This window comes from Muntiacus reevesi, chromosome 4 (genome assembly GCF_963930625.1).
Source record: "Muntiacus reevesi chromosome 4, mMunRee1.1, whole genome shotgun sequence".
In the NCBI taxonomy this organism is placed as follows: Eukaryota; Metazoa; Chordata; class Mammalia; order Artiodactyla; family Cervidae; genus Muntiacus; species Muntiacus reevesi.
Window position 1 is genome coordinate 58308915 of NC_089252.1, and position 15746 is coordinate 58324660.

Consider the following 15746-nt stretch of genomic DNA (forward strand, 5'->3'; position numbering starts at 1 on the left):
GAATGCAGGGGGCTGGGCCCACGTCTGACACCCTGCAGTCGTGGTCTCAACCAGCTGAGGGTGAGTTCGGGCCCTGCGTGTTGCCCACTGCCTTCCAGAGGACTGAAGCTGCACCCTCAGCGGCAGAACGGGGGCCAAGGGGGCCCCAGGCCGCTTTCCGTCTCCTGGCCCTGTGGCTGCGTAGAAAGCCACACTGCACCCTGCCCTGGGTTAAGGACACAGACACAAGCATTGCTTTTGTTGGGTTCCAGTTCATTATGCTTTCATTTTCTTCTAGATCAGAAGCACAATGCTCTATTCTGTTCAAACAGGAACGGCAGAACCTGGAGAATCCTGTCTGCCTGTGACTAGAGCTGCTCCCATTGTGATTCCTGTCTTTTTCTAAAGTCACGGAAGTAAAACTGGCTTCAGATTGAATTTCAAGTACTTTCTAGTCATTACTATGGTCTTATTCCAATAAACTGAACTTCCCCCTAATTCGTGCTCTTATCAATTGGAGGAAAGTTGAAATGGCAGCTCGGATCATTTCCCAAATGGGGCACCTCCAACTGTTGCCTTTTCCTGAACTCGTTTACAGGTCATTTGCTTTTCTGCGTCTTTAGAAAAACTGCTTTGCAGTTAACATTTGAAGGTTCTTGAGTCAGTTTTACACGTAAAAGAGATTGCCATGTCAGCCAGGAGTAAACTGCACACAAAACGAAGTCTCTTGCTTGTCTGATAGTCAATACATCTTAAGAGCGTTTCAGTAGGTTTACTGGCTCTCTGAGAAGGGTCCCACCCCGGGCACCCTAAGCACAGTCATTCACACCTTTTCCTCAGGCATGAAACCACCCTCTGTCCCAGGCAAAGCCACAGGGCTTTCTTCCCTAGAAACCTCATTAAGCATGTACGACAACGCTGTCTGCTTATCATTTGCGTGTAGTCTTCCGGTAAACATTTTTACAAGTCCTCCCTCTGCTTTTCAGACTGAAAACTCTCATCACAGCACTAGCCTGGCAGTCCCGTGGTCAGGACTCTGTGTCCACTGCAGGGGGCGGATGCAAGTTTGACACCTGGGCGGGGAAGTAAGGTCCCGCATGCTGTGTCACAGCCAGAAAAACCATGGCGTTCCTTGGATTGTAAGCTGTGGGGTTTGGTTTTTTCTCCTTTTCCGTTATCAACACATGCTCTGAAGGATGAGATACTGTGTACTGGGGGAGGAAAAGGCAGTGGGCAGGCGGCCGAGCCCGCCAGCGTGGCCTGCGTGGCCGCCCTCTCGATACCGGAAGCCGGGCTGAGCACCTTGTAGCCGGAATGACCCGAGAAAACGACGCCGGAGCCGGCCCAGGGCGCATCCCTGAGCAGAGTCCAAACCGTCTGCAGGTGGGCTTCTGTGCTTTCTTGGTGGAGCTCCAAACAGACCCGCTTCGTAAACTGTCGAGCGCCTACAGGCAGAGGCTGAGCCTCACTCTGAGCAGAAGCCCCAGGGGGGACCAGAGTGCAGGGAGAGGACCACAGCGGTGAGGAATAAACCACGTCTTGAAAGATGTTAGTATTAGATGCATAGAATGCAGGGGCAGGTGGCGGTCAGGGCAAAGACTTGCTCCTGGTCCGAGTGCACCCCCGGCTCGGAGCTCTCTCAGCCCCGCCCTGTGCCGAGCTTCTCCGTCCACCATCAGGCGTTCCTGCCCTGGATCCCGTGGGATGACCGCTGACTTCCCACCTCTAGGCCACAAAGGAGGCCCACGCACCATCAGCGGCTTCTCATCAGCGCCCTGCTCGCCTGCCTGCCTGCCTGCCTTCCTTCCCGCAGAGCTGAGGCCCCCGATGGCTCCACCCTCGTGGCCGCCGGGCACAGCGCCTCCTCCTCCTCGCTGGCCAGGCGCCGAGGGTGCGGGCGTGCGGCAGATGGACGCTTGGCCTGCGCCCGCAGAGCTCTGAAGACTCGGCTCTCGGGCGGAAAGCAGAAGGACTCATGTCCCCTTGCTCATGGAACACCAGCAAGACCGCGTCTGGCTGTTTTTCTCCAGCTGGCGGAGTTTCACTTGAGCAGCTCTGTGTCCCCACTTGGGGATGAGGGACGCGGCGGGGGTTAGGAGCGCACCGGCCCCAGGGCAATTCTCGCGCAGCCCATCCTCGCGTCGGAGATACACATGCCCATCTGTTGGCAAAAAAAAGTCTGCACACTCAGGATGAGCTTCACCCAGTAGGAGGCGGGGGCTCTGCACATCCTGGAGAGCTTGGAGCAAGCCGACCGGTGGTCGGCACCCCCACCCCTGGCTGGACGTGCGCCTTGGCCTCCGCTGGAAATCACTGACTGTCACTTCAGCCAGGCTTCCGCTAGAAGCACCCTCGGGGTCTCCAGGCTCCGTCCTTGAGCTCAATCCGCCCGCCATCGTCCACTGGGGCCAGAACGAGCGTCAGCGGCCCATCCCGGCGGTGCCCTGGGACGCCGCGGCCTCCGGCCCCACCGTCGCCTCCAGCCCGGCCTCGGCTGCCGCGCCTCCCGCCCCTTGCTGCTCTAAGGGCCGGGGCCACTTCCAGGACAGGGACCCGCGGCTGCGCTGCCCTTGTTCAGACCCCGCGCCGGCCGGCCCCCGGCTCTATCTTTGGCCGCCTCTCTGCCCGTTTCGCAGGCTCTTCCGCCGGGCCTTCAGAGCCAGGCTCCGTGCTCCTCGCAGTCTCCCCCAGGCTCCTCCCTGGGGGGCTCACCCCGGCTCCCCCGCCCACACGCCCCGGGGCCCCCTCCCCGGCCTCGGGCCCCATGAACCCCGCGGGCCTCGGACGGGCCCCTCCGCAGGCCCGACGCCGGCGGAACCTGCGCCCGGGCGGCTTCGGCCGGCCTCCGTGGATTCGTCCCCCGCCCGCGGTTCCAGCGCAGGTTGGCACAGAGAAACGCAGGGCCCGCGTGCTGCCGCCCTGGCGGCCCCTCTGACCCAGCACAGCCAGAAGGAGCTCCGAGTTTCGAAATGTCTGCCGTTCAACAAAATGTTCGTTTCCTCCCTGGACTGCGGAGCATGACTTGTGTTCATTCAGCTCTCGGAAGGAGCTGCGGAGGCGTGGGGCGCGGTGGTGGCGCCGGTCTGCGGAGCGCCCCTTCCTGCCCGTGGGCGGAGTCCTCCCTGTTTGAGTCCTGCTGCGGGCACTCCATGCCAGGCGGGCACTCCACGCCAGGCGGGCACAGGTCGCAGGCGCAACCGTTCGGAGCTGTTGTGCGGACCAGGCGTTTCGTGTGGCTCAGCTTAACAGTGGAGCCCCCTGTGCTGGGAGAGGTGCCTGGAGAGCTGGTCAGCCACCCCCTGCCGGGCCTCCTGTCCAGGGTGTGTTTATTAACGGCCTGGGAACAGACGACTGGCTGTGGTTAGGTTTTTCCCTGTATCTCTATTTTTAATTGCTTACTTAGCCCAGGACAAGCCATTTCACATCCTCCATAATCAATAAATATCAAGTAAATTCTTCCAAAACCAAGTGGAAACCACAGTCTGGATAGTGAGCTGACATGCCTTTAATGAATCTCCGCCATGGTCACTTCCGTGGGCAGCTCACTGCATTCATGATGTTCTTCCTGAGCGGAGACAAATTGGAACAGGCACCCTTCAGGGTTTTCTCAGGAAGCAGGACTCATCCCAACACATGAAATGGACGTGGCCTGATTCAATCAGACTCCTCGAGGACCTGCTTTGGGCCTGGGCTGACGGTGTGAGCACAAAACCGGCCCCAGCGGGGCCCAGCACCACCAGCATGAAGCCTCCGCAGCCAGGGAGGGGCCTGGAGGACAGAGTGGTCTCCCAGGAGCATGTGTTCAGCCCTCCATGCACATAGGAACCGCTGGATATGGAAGGAAAATTCCAGAACTTCCCTTTTTTTTGGTTTGCATTTCTGAAAGTTGTGAGAGCTAGATTCATATATGGCGGGACTCCCCTGAGACGCCAGGGGAGGCTTCACCTTCCAGTGCAGAGGGTGAGGGTTCAATCCCTGGTTGAAGAGCTAAGATCCCATAAGCCTCGAGGCTGAAATTGTGGCCAATAGAACAACACATAAAACAGAATCAACAGAATCAATATCGGAACAAACTCAATAAAGACTTTAAAAATGGTCCACATCAGAAAAATCTTAAAAAAAAATCATTTCCTGCTTTAAAGAAGTGTTGGACACTGCTTTACCTTAGTGGTTGGCTTGATCTTGACGGCAGCTCTAGGAGGTGAAGACTGTTACAATCCTTGTTTCCGCAGCAAGCACGGGCTCAGATGGTTCCAGTGATCAGCGGCAGGTCAGGTCACTGCCTGGAGGCATCAGAGCCGCCTGGCTGGTCCCCAGATGGTCTCTTATCGCTGTTGTTTAACCATTTTGTGGGTGAGCCTGTCTTCACCATGTGGTTATATGTATGTATTAATAGCTTCCCTGGGGGCTCAGACAGTGAAGAGTCCGCCTGCAACAAAGGAGACCCGCATTCGGGTTCGATCCCTGGGTTGGGAAGATCCCCTGGAGAAGGAAATGGCAACCCACTGCAGTATTCTTCCCTGGAGAATCCCATGGGCAGAGGAGCCTGGTGGGTTACAGTCCATGGGGTCGCAAAGAGTCTGACGTGACTGAGTGACTAACACTTTCACTTTAGTTTTTAAAGCAAACTCCAACTGTTCTCCATGGTAACTATCAGTTTACATTCCGACTAACAGTGCAAGAGGGTTCCCTTTTCTCCACATCCCCTCCACCATTTATTGTTTGTAGATTTTTTTGATGATGGCCATTCTGACCGGTGTGAGGTGATACCTCATTGTAGTTTTGATTTGCATTTCCCTAATAATTAGTCATGTTGAGCATCTTTTCATGTGTGTGTCAGGAGATCTGTATGTCTCCTTTAGAGAAATGTCTTTTTAGTTCTGCTACCTGTTTATTGATTGTTTTTTTTTTTTTTTTCTTTATGTTGAGCTGCATGACCTGTTTGTATATTTTGGAGATCAATCCTTTGTCAGTTGTTTCATTTGCAAATATTTTGCTCCCATTCTGAGGGTTGTCTTTTTATCTTGTTTATGATTTCCTTTGCAAGGTAAAAGCTTTTAAGTTTAACTTGATCCCATTTGTTTATTTTTTGTTTATTTTTTATTAGTCTAGGAAGTCAATCAAAAAAGACCTTGCTGCAATTTATGTCATAGAGTGCTCTACTTGTGTTTTCCTCTAGGAATTTTATAGTGTTCAGCCTTGTGCTTGCGTCTTTAATCCATTTTGAGTGTATTTTTGTGTGTTAGGGAGTGTTCCGATTTCATTCTTGTACATGTAGCTGTCCAGTTTTCCCAGCACCACTTATTAAAGAGCCTGTCTTTTCTCTCTTGTACATTCCTGCTCCTTTGTTATAGATTAGGTGACCGTAGGTGCTGGAGCTTTTCTCTGGAGTTTCTCTCCTGCTCCATTGATCTGTGTTTCCATTCCTGTGTCAGGAGCACACTGCCTTGATGACTGCAGCTTCCTTAGATGGTCTCATCTCTGCCTCCTTCTGTCCGCCTCCATCAGCCAGATCTGATCCTGGCTCAGATGTCACCTCCTCAGAAGGGTCTCCTTGACCACCCAACCTAAGGTGACCCCTTCAAAGTCACCCTGTACTACATGACTGCATTTTGGTTTCTTCACCTTCTTTGTCAATGCTGACACGAGCTTGTTTCTTCTTCGTGCAGCATCCCTTCCTTATGCTGGAAGCTTCATGGGAGTGGAAACTCACCGGTGGCTGTTAAGTGTCCCAATGCAACCAATAGTACCAGGCCCACAGGCGGCAGTGACAAAACCAGATGTCCAAGTGGACATGTAAACGACTTCCTCCTCCTTCACTGTGACTTCTTCTGAAGGTCAAGACGGGCTTACAGAATGCTTGGGATAATTCCAGGCCATGATGGCTGCAGAAAGTCGAGGGAGATTTTGTTTTGACAGCATCTTTTAGCCTCAGCTTTCTTAGTCTGGTGAACTAAGTGCTGGCGGTCCCAGGTGAACGACCCGGGGATGCAGCCTGTCACTGAGGAGGCTCCCACCCAGAGGTCACCCCTCGGACAGCCCAAGCAGAAAGAAGCCTGGCGGGTGGAGGGTAGTTAGGTCATGGAGAGGTTGTTGACATAAAGGGAACATTGACTTCCAGGAAACGGGAGGGGCCCTGCTGGGAGCCGAGGTGTGGGGGGCGGAGGTCCTGTCCTAGGAGGCTGGGGCACCCCTCACTCCCCAGCAGCGTGGCCCCCGCTCTCCTGACTGCCCCGCGGTCACACACGCTCCTCCTTTCGTCTCACAGGGTGCGCTTCCGGGGCCTCTCGCCAACCTCTTGACTCTTTTCTCTTTGCCAAATCCTAGGGCCAGCTATGTCTCCTCCTGACCTCTCTGAAGCTGCTGACTCCGTGAATCACTTTCTATCACTCTTGGCAGGCTTCCTTACAGAAAAAAAAGAAAAACAACCTTTTGCTAGATTAATATTGACCACAAAGGATACGTTTTTATACTTTCTTTTTTTTTTTAATCTCATTTTTCAATCTCAGTGGATTCAACTTGTTGCAGCTACAATATATTGCAATTAAATATTAGAGACAGGAGCTGGGGACAAAAGGCAATATCGATAGAATGTGTGTTAAATGAAGTTTTCAAGATAAAAATGAATCACATTATTATTTTCTGTGGACAGGCAGCTGCTCAGCACAGCGCACTCCCCGGTGGCAAGGCATTGATTAGCGTCCACCACGTGCCCACAGCTTCGAGCGCAACGTCCAGCGCTCTGTGCGGCTTTTGCTCCCTTGACGCAGGCACTCAAGCCAGGGCCGTGGTTCCCTCTCTGACGGCAGCGGTGTGTGCAGGGCTGGGACAACCAGTGTCTGGACTCAGGAAACTTGCGTTTGAGGCTTTCCAGTGAGCTCACACTGAGGAATGCTCTGCTTCCAGCTGTTGTCCCGCCGAATAGATCATCAGTGACGATGCTCCAGAAATTGGAGAATTACTGTTTGTTCTACCAAAAGCTTATTCACACACACACACACACACACACACACACACACACAGTGGATGCTGCCCTGAGTGGCTTTAACTGAGTTTTGAAATCTTCATAGACTATACTGGATGCACTCTAATGGCAGAAAGTGAAGAGGGACTAAAGAGCCTCTTGATGAAGGTGAAAGAGGAGAGTGAAAAAACTGGCTTAAAACTTAACATTCAAAAAACGGTCATGGCATCCAGTCTGATCACTTCATGGCAAGTAGATGGGAAACAGTGGAAACAGTGAGAGACTTCTATGGGAGCTCAAAACCACTGCAGACGGCGACTGCGGCCATGAAAGCGAAAGACGCCTGCTCTTTGTAAGAAACGCTGTGACCAACCTGGACAGCGTGTTAAAGAGCAGAGACATCACTTTGCTGACAAAGGTCCATCTAGTCAAAGCTGTGGTTTCTCCAGTGGTCACGTATGGATGTGAGAGTTGGACCATAAAGAAAGCTGAGCACCGAAGAATTGAAGCTTTTCAACTCTGGTGTTGGAGAAGACTCTTGAGAGTCCCTTGGGCTGCAGGGAGGTCAAATCACTCAATGCTAAAGGAAATCAGTCCTGAATATTCATTGGAAGGACTGATGCTGAAGCTGAAACTCCAATACCTTGGCCACCTGAAAAGACCCTGATGCTGGGAAAGATTGAAGGCAGAAGAGAGTGGCAGAGGATTAGATTGGTTAGATAGCATAAGTGACTCAATGAACATGGATTTGAGCAAACTGTAAGAGACAGTGAAGGACAGGGAAGACTGGTGTGCTGCAGTCCATGGGGTTGCAAAGGGTCAGGCACGACTTAACAATTGGACAATGACAACTGGATTCTAACACCTGTGGGGAGACTTTTGTCTCAAGAGGCTTTAGCCTCTTGTGTGTTGTTTTTGATGATGATTCCGATACAAAATCCACTTCCAATACACAAATGTGGAGAAAACCATGAAGTGAGCTGAGTGCGCATGTTCAGAAACGAGTGTCCTGTCTGAGGTTATGAAGCTAAACCCACACCCGGGGTCAGGATCACGGGCACACGTGCCCTCACATTCTCATCTGATGGGGGTACCCCCTTGCGTATCTCTCAGCAACTGGAATAAATCCCTTTGTGAGGGCGGCTTTGTCTGGGGTCTGATGCTCTGGAAACCAGACTGTAGGCTGGGACAGGAGACACGCAGAGTTGACCTGACGTCTGCAGTAGACCCAGTGCACGGGGGGCTGGATCTTGTGCCAGGAGGGTCTGAGGTCAGGCGGAACTGGGGGCATGAGACTAGCCGCTCCAGGAAATGAAGGGCCGTCTCCACGCGTCCTGAAAGGTCTGGGATGGTGCGTCTGATGGGGTCATCAGAGCTGCTGGTGTGTCTTCCCTGTGCTTATCCTGCCCGAGCAGGCAGGTTCTTTACCACTGAGCCACCTGGGAAGCCCTCCTTGGCCATGAGTCTCAACCCTGGCTCCACACGAGAGCACTTGGGGAGTATTAAAAAAAAAAAAGATACTGATGCCAGGATCGCACCTTGAGAAATTCTGATTTAAGCGGCCTGGGGGCGGGACCTTCATGAGTATTTTTGAAAGCACCTGAGGTGATGCCATTGTGCTTCCAGGGGGAATCATAGTGATGGGAGGAGAAGGGGAGAAAATGAAGAGATCTTTCTCCTGTTCTGGGTGAGGCAAGGACTCAAGTACCCCATTTTACACAACTGGAAAACAGAACACTAATTGTTCACAGAAGAACAAGGCCTGACAGATTGCTTCACCTTGAGACACTCCTTTGAGTGGGGGGACACGGCCCGGGAGGGCCGCCATTCCCAGGGCCAGCTGGTGTGCAGGCAGCACCTCTCCCCTGGTAACCGGGCGCTTCCTGTCAGAATCCCCGCGTCTGAGGGGAGGGTGGGGACAGTGACGGGACCCTGATCTGAGGGGAGGGTGGGGACAGTGACAGGACCCAGTGTCTGAGGGGAGGGTGGGGACAGTGATAGGACCCCGCACCTGAGGGGAGGGTGGGGACAGTGACAGGACCCCGCGTCTGAGGGGAGCGTGGGGACAGTGACAGGACCCCGTGTCTGAGGGGAGCGTGGGGACAGTGACAGGACCCTGATCTGAGGGGAGGGTGAGGACAGTGACAGGACCCTGATCTGAGGGGAGGGTGGGGACAGTGACAGGACCCTGATCTGAGGGGAGGGTGGGGACAGTGACAGGACCCTGATCTGAGGGGAGGGTGGGGACAGTGACAGGACCCTGTGTCTGAGGGGAGCATGGGGACAGTGACGGGACCCTGATCTGAGGGGAGGGTGGGGACAGTGACAGGACCCTGATCTGAGGGGAGGGTGGGGACAGTGACAGGACCCTGTGTCTGAGGGGAGCATGGGGACAGTGACGGGACCCTGATCTGAGGGGAGGGTGGGGACAGTGACGGGACCCTGATCTGAGGGGAGGGTGGGACAGTGACAGGACCCCACACCTGAGGGGAGGGTGGGGACAGTGACAGGACTCTGATCTGAGGGGAGGGTGGGGACAGTGACGGGACCCTGATCTGAGGGGAGCGTGGGGACAGTGACAGGACCCTGATCTGAGGGGAGGGTGGGGACAGTGACAGAACCCTGATCTGAGGGGAGCATGGGGACAGTGACAGGACCCCGCGCCTGAGGGGAGCGTGGGGACAGTGACAGGACCCTATGTCTGAGGAGAGCGTGGGGACAGTGACAGGACCCTGATCTGAGGGGAGGGTGGGGACAGTGACAGGACCCTGATCTGAGGGGAGGGTGGGGACAGTGATGGGACCCCGCGCCTGAGGGGAGGGTGGGGACAATGACGGGACCCTGACCTGAGGAGAGCGTGGGGACAGTGACAGGACCCTGATCTGAGGGGAGCGTGGGGACAGTGACGGGACCCCGCGCCTGAGGGGAGGGTGGGCACAGTGACAGGACCCCGTGTCTGAGGGGAGGGTGGGGACAGTGACAGGACCCCGTGTCTGAGGGGAGGGTGGGGACAGTGACAGCACCCCGCGCCTGAGGGGAGCGTGGGGACAGTGACGGGACCCTGATCTGAGGGGAGGGTGAGGACAGTGACAGGACCCCGTGTCTGAGGGGAGTGTGGGGGACAGTGACAGGACCCTGATCTGAGGGGAGGGTGGGCACAGTGACAGGACCCTGCGCCTGAAGGGAGCATGGGGACAGTGACGCGACCATGGCCCGGAAGTGGCGGCAGCTCCAGCGTGGGAGCAGCCCGTGTCCCCAGAGGAGGCAGATGGGCCCCAGGCAGGGTCCAGAGGGCACCGCTGGCGGAAGACCTCAGGGGCGCCCTTGGGTGGACCCCGGGGCTGACATGATGTACCTGGTGAGGTGAGCTCAGCCCTGTGGCCAGGTGACCGCTGCGGAAAGAACACCCCCCCACCGCCGACTTCCGGTCACAATGAGGGTGCGTGAGGCATCCAGCTGGCACTTCTGGATCTCAGGCCTGGCCCTTCCGCAGGGCAAACCAATTAACCTTTGAGCCTCAGCGGGGTGAGGAAACACTGTGTCCCCTCGCAGACTTTCCAGAGGTTAATTGTGCCCGGTTCCCGCCTCCAGGAAGCCCTGTGGGCCCTCGTCAGGGTCTCCTCCCCACCATGCTTCCTCTCTCTGCACTTTCCTTCAGGCCCCATCTCATACTGGCTTGAATTAAACGTCAACATCTAAAGTGGCAGAGCTGGCTGGAACTTGGAGCCTAACATGAGGATTTTATTTTATTTTATTTTGTTCACACCAGTCTCTTCTACTAAGTTAAAAAAGTCCAAGGTGTCTTAATAGCAGAGGTGTCATCATTTGTACAGCGCCCTGCAGTGTAAGGAACACTTATATATTAATCATCTTACCGAACTGTTGACATTTGAAGACAGACATAACTACACCTGGACCTTGTCCAGTCTCTGCGTTATCAGGTGCAGAGACTTCCCACCTCAAGACCACCTGTCAGTGAGAGATTTTTGACACTCGAAGAACTGGTTCCTCTTTTGCTGGAATTTGTCAGAGCCACCATATTGTGAACCTGAACTCTAAGGAGCAGTGTTGCAGCCAGACTCACCCGAGCGGACCATCCTGGGTGGCCATTTTCTTGTCCAGGAGCAGCCCCTCCATCTTTACATCCTCCCTCCTCCAGCCTGTACACTTAAGCCCTGCTCGCTGTTGTTCAGTCTCTCAGTCGTGTCTGACTTTTGCGACCCCATGGACTGCAGCACGTCAGGCCTCCCTCTCCATCACCAACTCCTGGAGCTTGCTCAAACTCATGTCCATTGAGTCGGTGATGCCATCCAACCATCTCATCCTCTGTCGTCCCCTTCTCCTCCTGCCTCAATCTTTCCCAGCATCAGGATCTTTTCCAGTGAGTCGACTCTTTGCATCAGGTGGCCAAAGTACTGGAGTTTGAGCTTCAGCATCAGTCCTTCCAATGAATATTCAGGGTTGATTTCCTTTAGGATTGAATGGTTTGATCTCCTTGCTGTCCCTGGGGACATGTGGTAAGCACACCCCCTTCCATCATGGCTTACCACACACTCGGACGATTCCCCAAAGGTCCTGAAGAGGCTTTGTGTTAACCGTTGACCAGAGCTTCAGCTGACTTGGTTGCCCACCCTCCATACCTCCCCTGGTCTGGCCCCCTCTGGGGTCCATCTGTCAGGCACTTTCTTCTCCTCAGGGCCTGAGGGTGGTGCCAGTTCCTGGTGAACTGGACTTTGTAATAAAATCCTGCACAAATAATCAGCACTGAGTAGGAAGCGCAGGTCGCTCAGATGGTAAAAATCCGCCTGCCAAGCAGGAGATGCGAGTTCCATCTCTGGGTCAGGAAGATCCCCTGAAGAAGGGAATGGCAACCCACTCCAGTGTTCTTGCCTGGGAAATCCCATGGACAGAGGAGCCTGGTGGGCTACAGTCCATGGGGTTGATGACAAGGAATGGGAAACGAGTTAGCAACTAAATCAAATTACGCGTCGAGCAGTAACCATTTGTACTGATGTCCTATTGCAGAGCCTCCCGTGACTCTGAGCACACGTCTGTGCAGGCAGGGCCTTAGGGGTGAGCCTGTGCTGGGAACGTGGGAGGCTTCTGGGTGGAGCTTTCTGATCATTTCGTGTGATGTACTCTGCATACATCAGGCCTGGCGTGCTGCAGTCTATCGGATCGCAAAAAGCCAGACACGACTGGGCGACTGAACTACAGCAAGAACTCTGCATGTAGGTTAAATGAGCAGGGTGACAATACACAGTCTTGCCGTCCTCCTGTCTCAATTTGGAACCAGTCTGTCGTTCCATGTCTGGTTCTAACTGTTGCTTCTTGACTTGCATACAGATTTCTCAGGAGGCAAGTAAGATGTCTGTATTCCCATCTCTTTAAGAATTTTCCACAGTTTGTTGTGGTCCACACAGTCCAAGACTTTAGTGTAGTCAATGAAACAGAGATAGATTTTTTTTAGAATCCTCTTGCTTTCTTTATGATCCAACCAATGTTGGCAATTTGATCTCTGATTCCTCTGCCTTTTCTAAATCCAGCTTGTACATCTGAATGTTCTCAGTTAAGATAAGCCCTGAAGATGGCATGTTACAAATACTGTTCTGCACCTTGATTTTTTTTTTTTCACCTAATAGTTGTATCAGAGATCTCTCTCTGTCTGTACTTAGAGATCTTCCTTACGGCTTGTTTTATTCAGTCTGTGCATGGGTGTTTGGTTTGTTTCCTACGTTTTGCTGTCACATATAATGCCACTGTGTTTTGCACAAACACTGCTTTGCTTTTTTTTCCAACGTCTCTTTGGGATAGATTTCCAGAAGTGGGATTCCTGAGTCAAAGGATAAATGCATGTGGGATATCAGGAGACATCGCAAATTCCCCTTCCTAATGGTCATTCATACTGTTTTGCATTAAAAAAAATTGCCCATGCAACGAGGCATGTGGGATCTTAGTTCCCTGACCAGGGATTGAACCTGCATCCCGAGAACTGGAAGCGTGGCTCACCCGCCTGAATGTGAACACTGTGGATGACTTCTCCCTGATTCTGGGCTGTATGTAAACGGGGTCACTTTTGTATCTGCCTTCTTTTGTTCAACATTGTGGGATTCACCCATTATATCATGTGGAACCATAGTTTGTTCTTTTTCATTCCTGTATAGTATTTCATTTTTTGAATTATGCTGTAGTTTATGTATTCATTCTACTGTTAGGGGGCATTTTAGTCATTTCTTCTCTGAAGCGGTTATGAGTAGCGCTGCTATTAACATTCTTGCTGCATTTCCATGGGATTTTATACCTAGGAGTGGAGTTTCTGGATCATAAGGTGTGCACATTCTCTACTTAGCAGATATGGATGATTGATTTTCTGGAGTATTTACACTGAAATATGCTCTCATTATCAGTACATGAGGTTCAGTTGTTCCAAAATCTCATCAACCCTTGGTATTCTCTGTCTTTCAATTTAACTTTGTGGTGATGTTTGTGATCCCATGGAGCCCACCAGGCTCCTCTCTCCATGGGATTCTCCAGGCCAGAATACTGGAGAAGGTAGCCATTCCCTTCTCCAGGGGATCTTCCCAACCCAGGTCTCCCACACTGAAGGCAGATTCTTTACCGGCTGAGCCACCAGGGAAGCCTTGGACAATTTTATTTTAATGTTGAGCGCCTTTAATATGTTTAATGTGCTTATTGGTCATTTGGTTATATTCTTTTGTGAAGTAGCTACTTAAGTCTTTTGTTCATTTGTCTATTGGGTTGCATATCTTTTTCTTATTGACTTCTAGGACTTTTTACATATTCTGAAGGTAAATTATTTGTTGGGTATATGTACTATGTCACTTTACATTCTGAGGCTTGCCCTTTCACCTTCTTAATCTTGTCTTTGATGAGTAAAAGTCTCTAATTTCAATTAAGTCTAGTTGACCAGTCTCTTTTTCTAGAGTTAGTGCATTTTAGATTTTTTTCTCTGTTTTTTCCTAGATGATTTAGTATTTCATCTTTTACATTTAGTTCTGCAATCCATCTGGAATTGATTTCTGTGTGTAGTGTGAATTAGGTGTCAAGGCTCATTTTTCTCCCATATGGTTATCCGGTAGACCCAACACTGTTTATTAAAGTTTGCTCTTTCCTTATTGTACTGCCTTGTCACCACTGTCATCAATCAGGTGATCATATATGTTTAGGTCTGTGTCTGGATGTTCTGTGCTGTTTCATTAGTTTACTTGCCTGTTTTTATGCTTTATCACACCGTCTTAGCTGCTGCGGCTTTGTAACAAGTCTTTTTTTCAATTGTGGAAAAATATCCATAACATAAAGTGTCGTCATTTTAACCATTTTCAAGTATACAGTTAAGTGGCATCAAGTAGCTTCATAGTGTTAGCATACACATCCAGAATTTTTAAAATTTTAAACACTAAAAATTTTTAAATGTTGCAAAGCATATAGCATGAAGTGTGCTGTCTTACCATTTTTCAGTGGACCGCACAGTAGTGCTAAGCATATTTACATCGCTGTACAGCAGACCTCCAGAGCGCTTTCGTCTTCTGAAACACACTCTGCACCCATTAAATAACAACCCCCATGCCCCCTTGTCTCCTGGGAACTTCTGCTTCCTATGACTTCACTATGCTAACCACCTCAAGTAAGCGGAATTGTGCGATGCTTGTCCTTTCATGTCTGGCTCATTTCACTTAATATCATGTCCTCAAGGTTCTTTTACATTGTAACAGGCATCAGAATTTCCTTTCTTTGCAAGGCTGAATGGTATCGTATGTGTAGACCACATTTTTGTATATCCATTTATCCACTGATGGACGACAGTTTGCTTTCATCTTTTGGCTCTTGTGAAAAATGCTGCTATGAACATGAACAAACAAGTATCTACTTGAATAGATCAAAAACAATTCTGGAAAGTTCCAAAAACAAAACTGGAATTTTCCATGCACCTCCAAGTATTAACATAGCATTGAGTATGAGAAGTAATCTAGAGACGATTTAAAATATACAGGAGGATGTGCATAGGTTATATACAAATACTGTGCTATTTTCTATAAGGGACTAGAACATCCACAGATCTAGGTATTCAGTGGGAGTGGGGGCACCCTGAAACCAATCCCTGAGAGATACCGCGTATTTCTTATCATACCATAGTGACCCTGCCCAAACGTATGGTCCCCTCTTCTTCAGGAGAGACAGTGGGCCCCTCAACACCCATCTCTTCTCAAAGTGTTTCCTCTGGTTCTTGCTTCAGGCTCTGTATCCAACTCCTCGCAGATGACTCTGAGTTTTGGGACCCCAGAAAAACCCACTCATCCTTGGTCATCTGCAGGTCCCAGCATCATGTGCTCAGGCCCGCAGGTATCCTGGAGCTGAATGTGGAGGAAAGAGCGAGACCATGTTCAGGTCTGCGGTCACCAGCCAGCTTGGCTTTGGTCAGTGAATTGGCCTGTGGCTTATTCCTTGGGCACGCGGTTAGAAGCCTTGCGGAGTAACGCGTTGATATACAAGCTTTGTTCTTCATCTTCTGTCTTCCCCTCCCTCCATTTCATGCACCCAGAGAGGCTCTGAGTGACGTCTCCTCAGGGGACGTTTGAAGAGAACTCTGCTTAGCGCCAGCAGCTCTCTTTCCTTGGAATTGCTTGAGGAGTTACCTGTAGGGGCTTCAAGAGGGAAGAGGAAAAGAGGTTGATAGGCTCAAGACTAGCAAGACCCAGGTCTCTGGTGAAGTGGCAACACTCTGAAAGGCTTCCTGTGTGGGATGCCATATTGCCTGGGCCCTGGACACCCGAGTTGCCAAAAG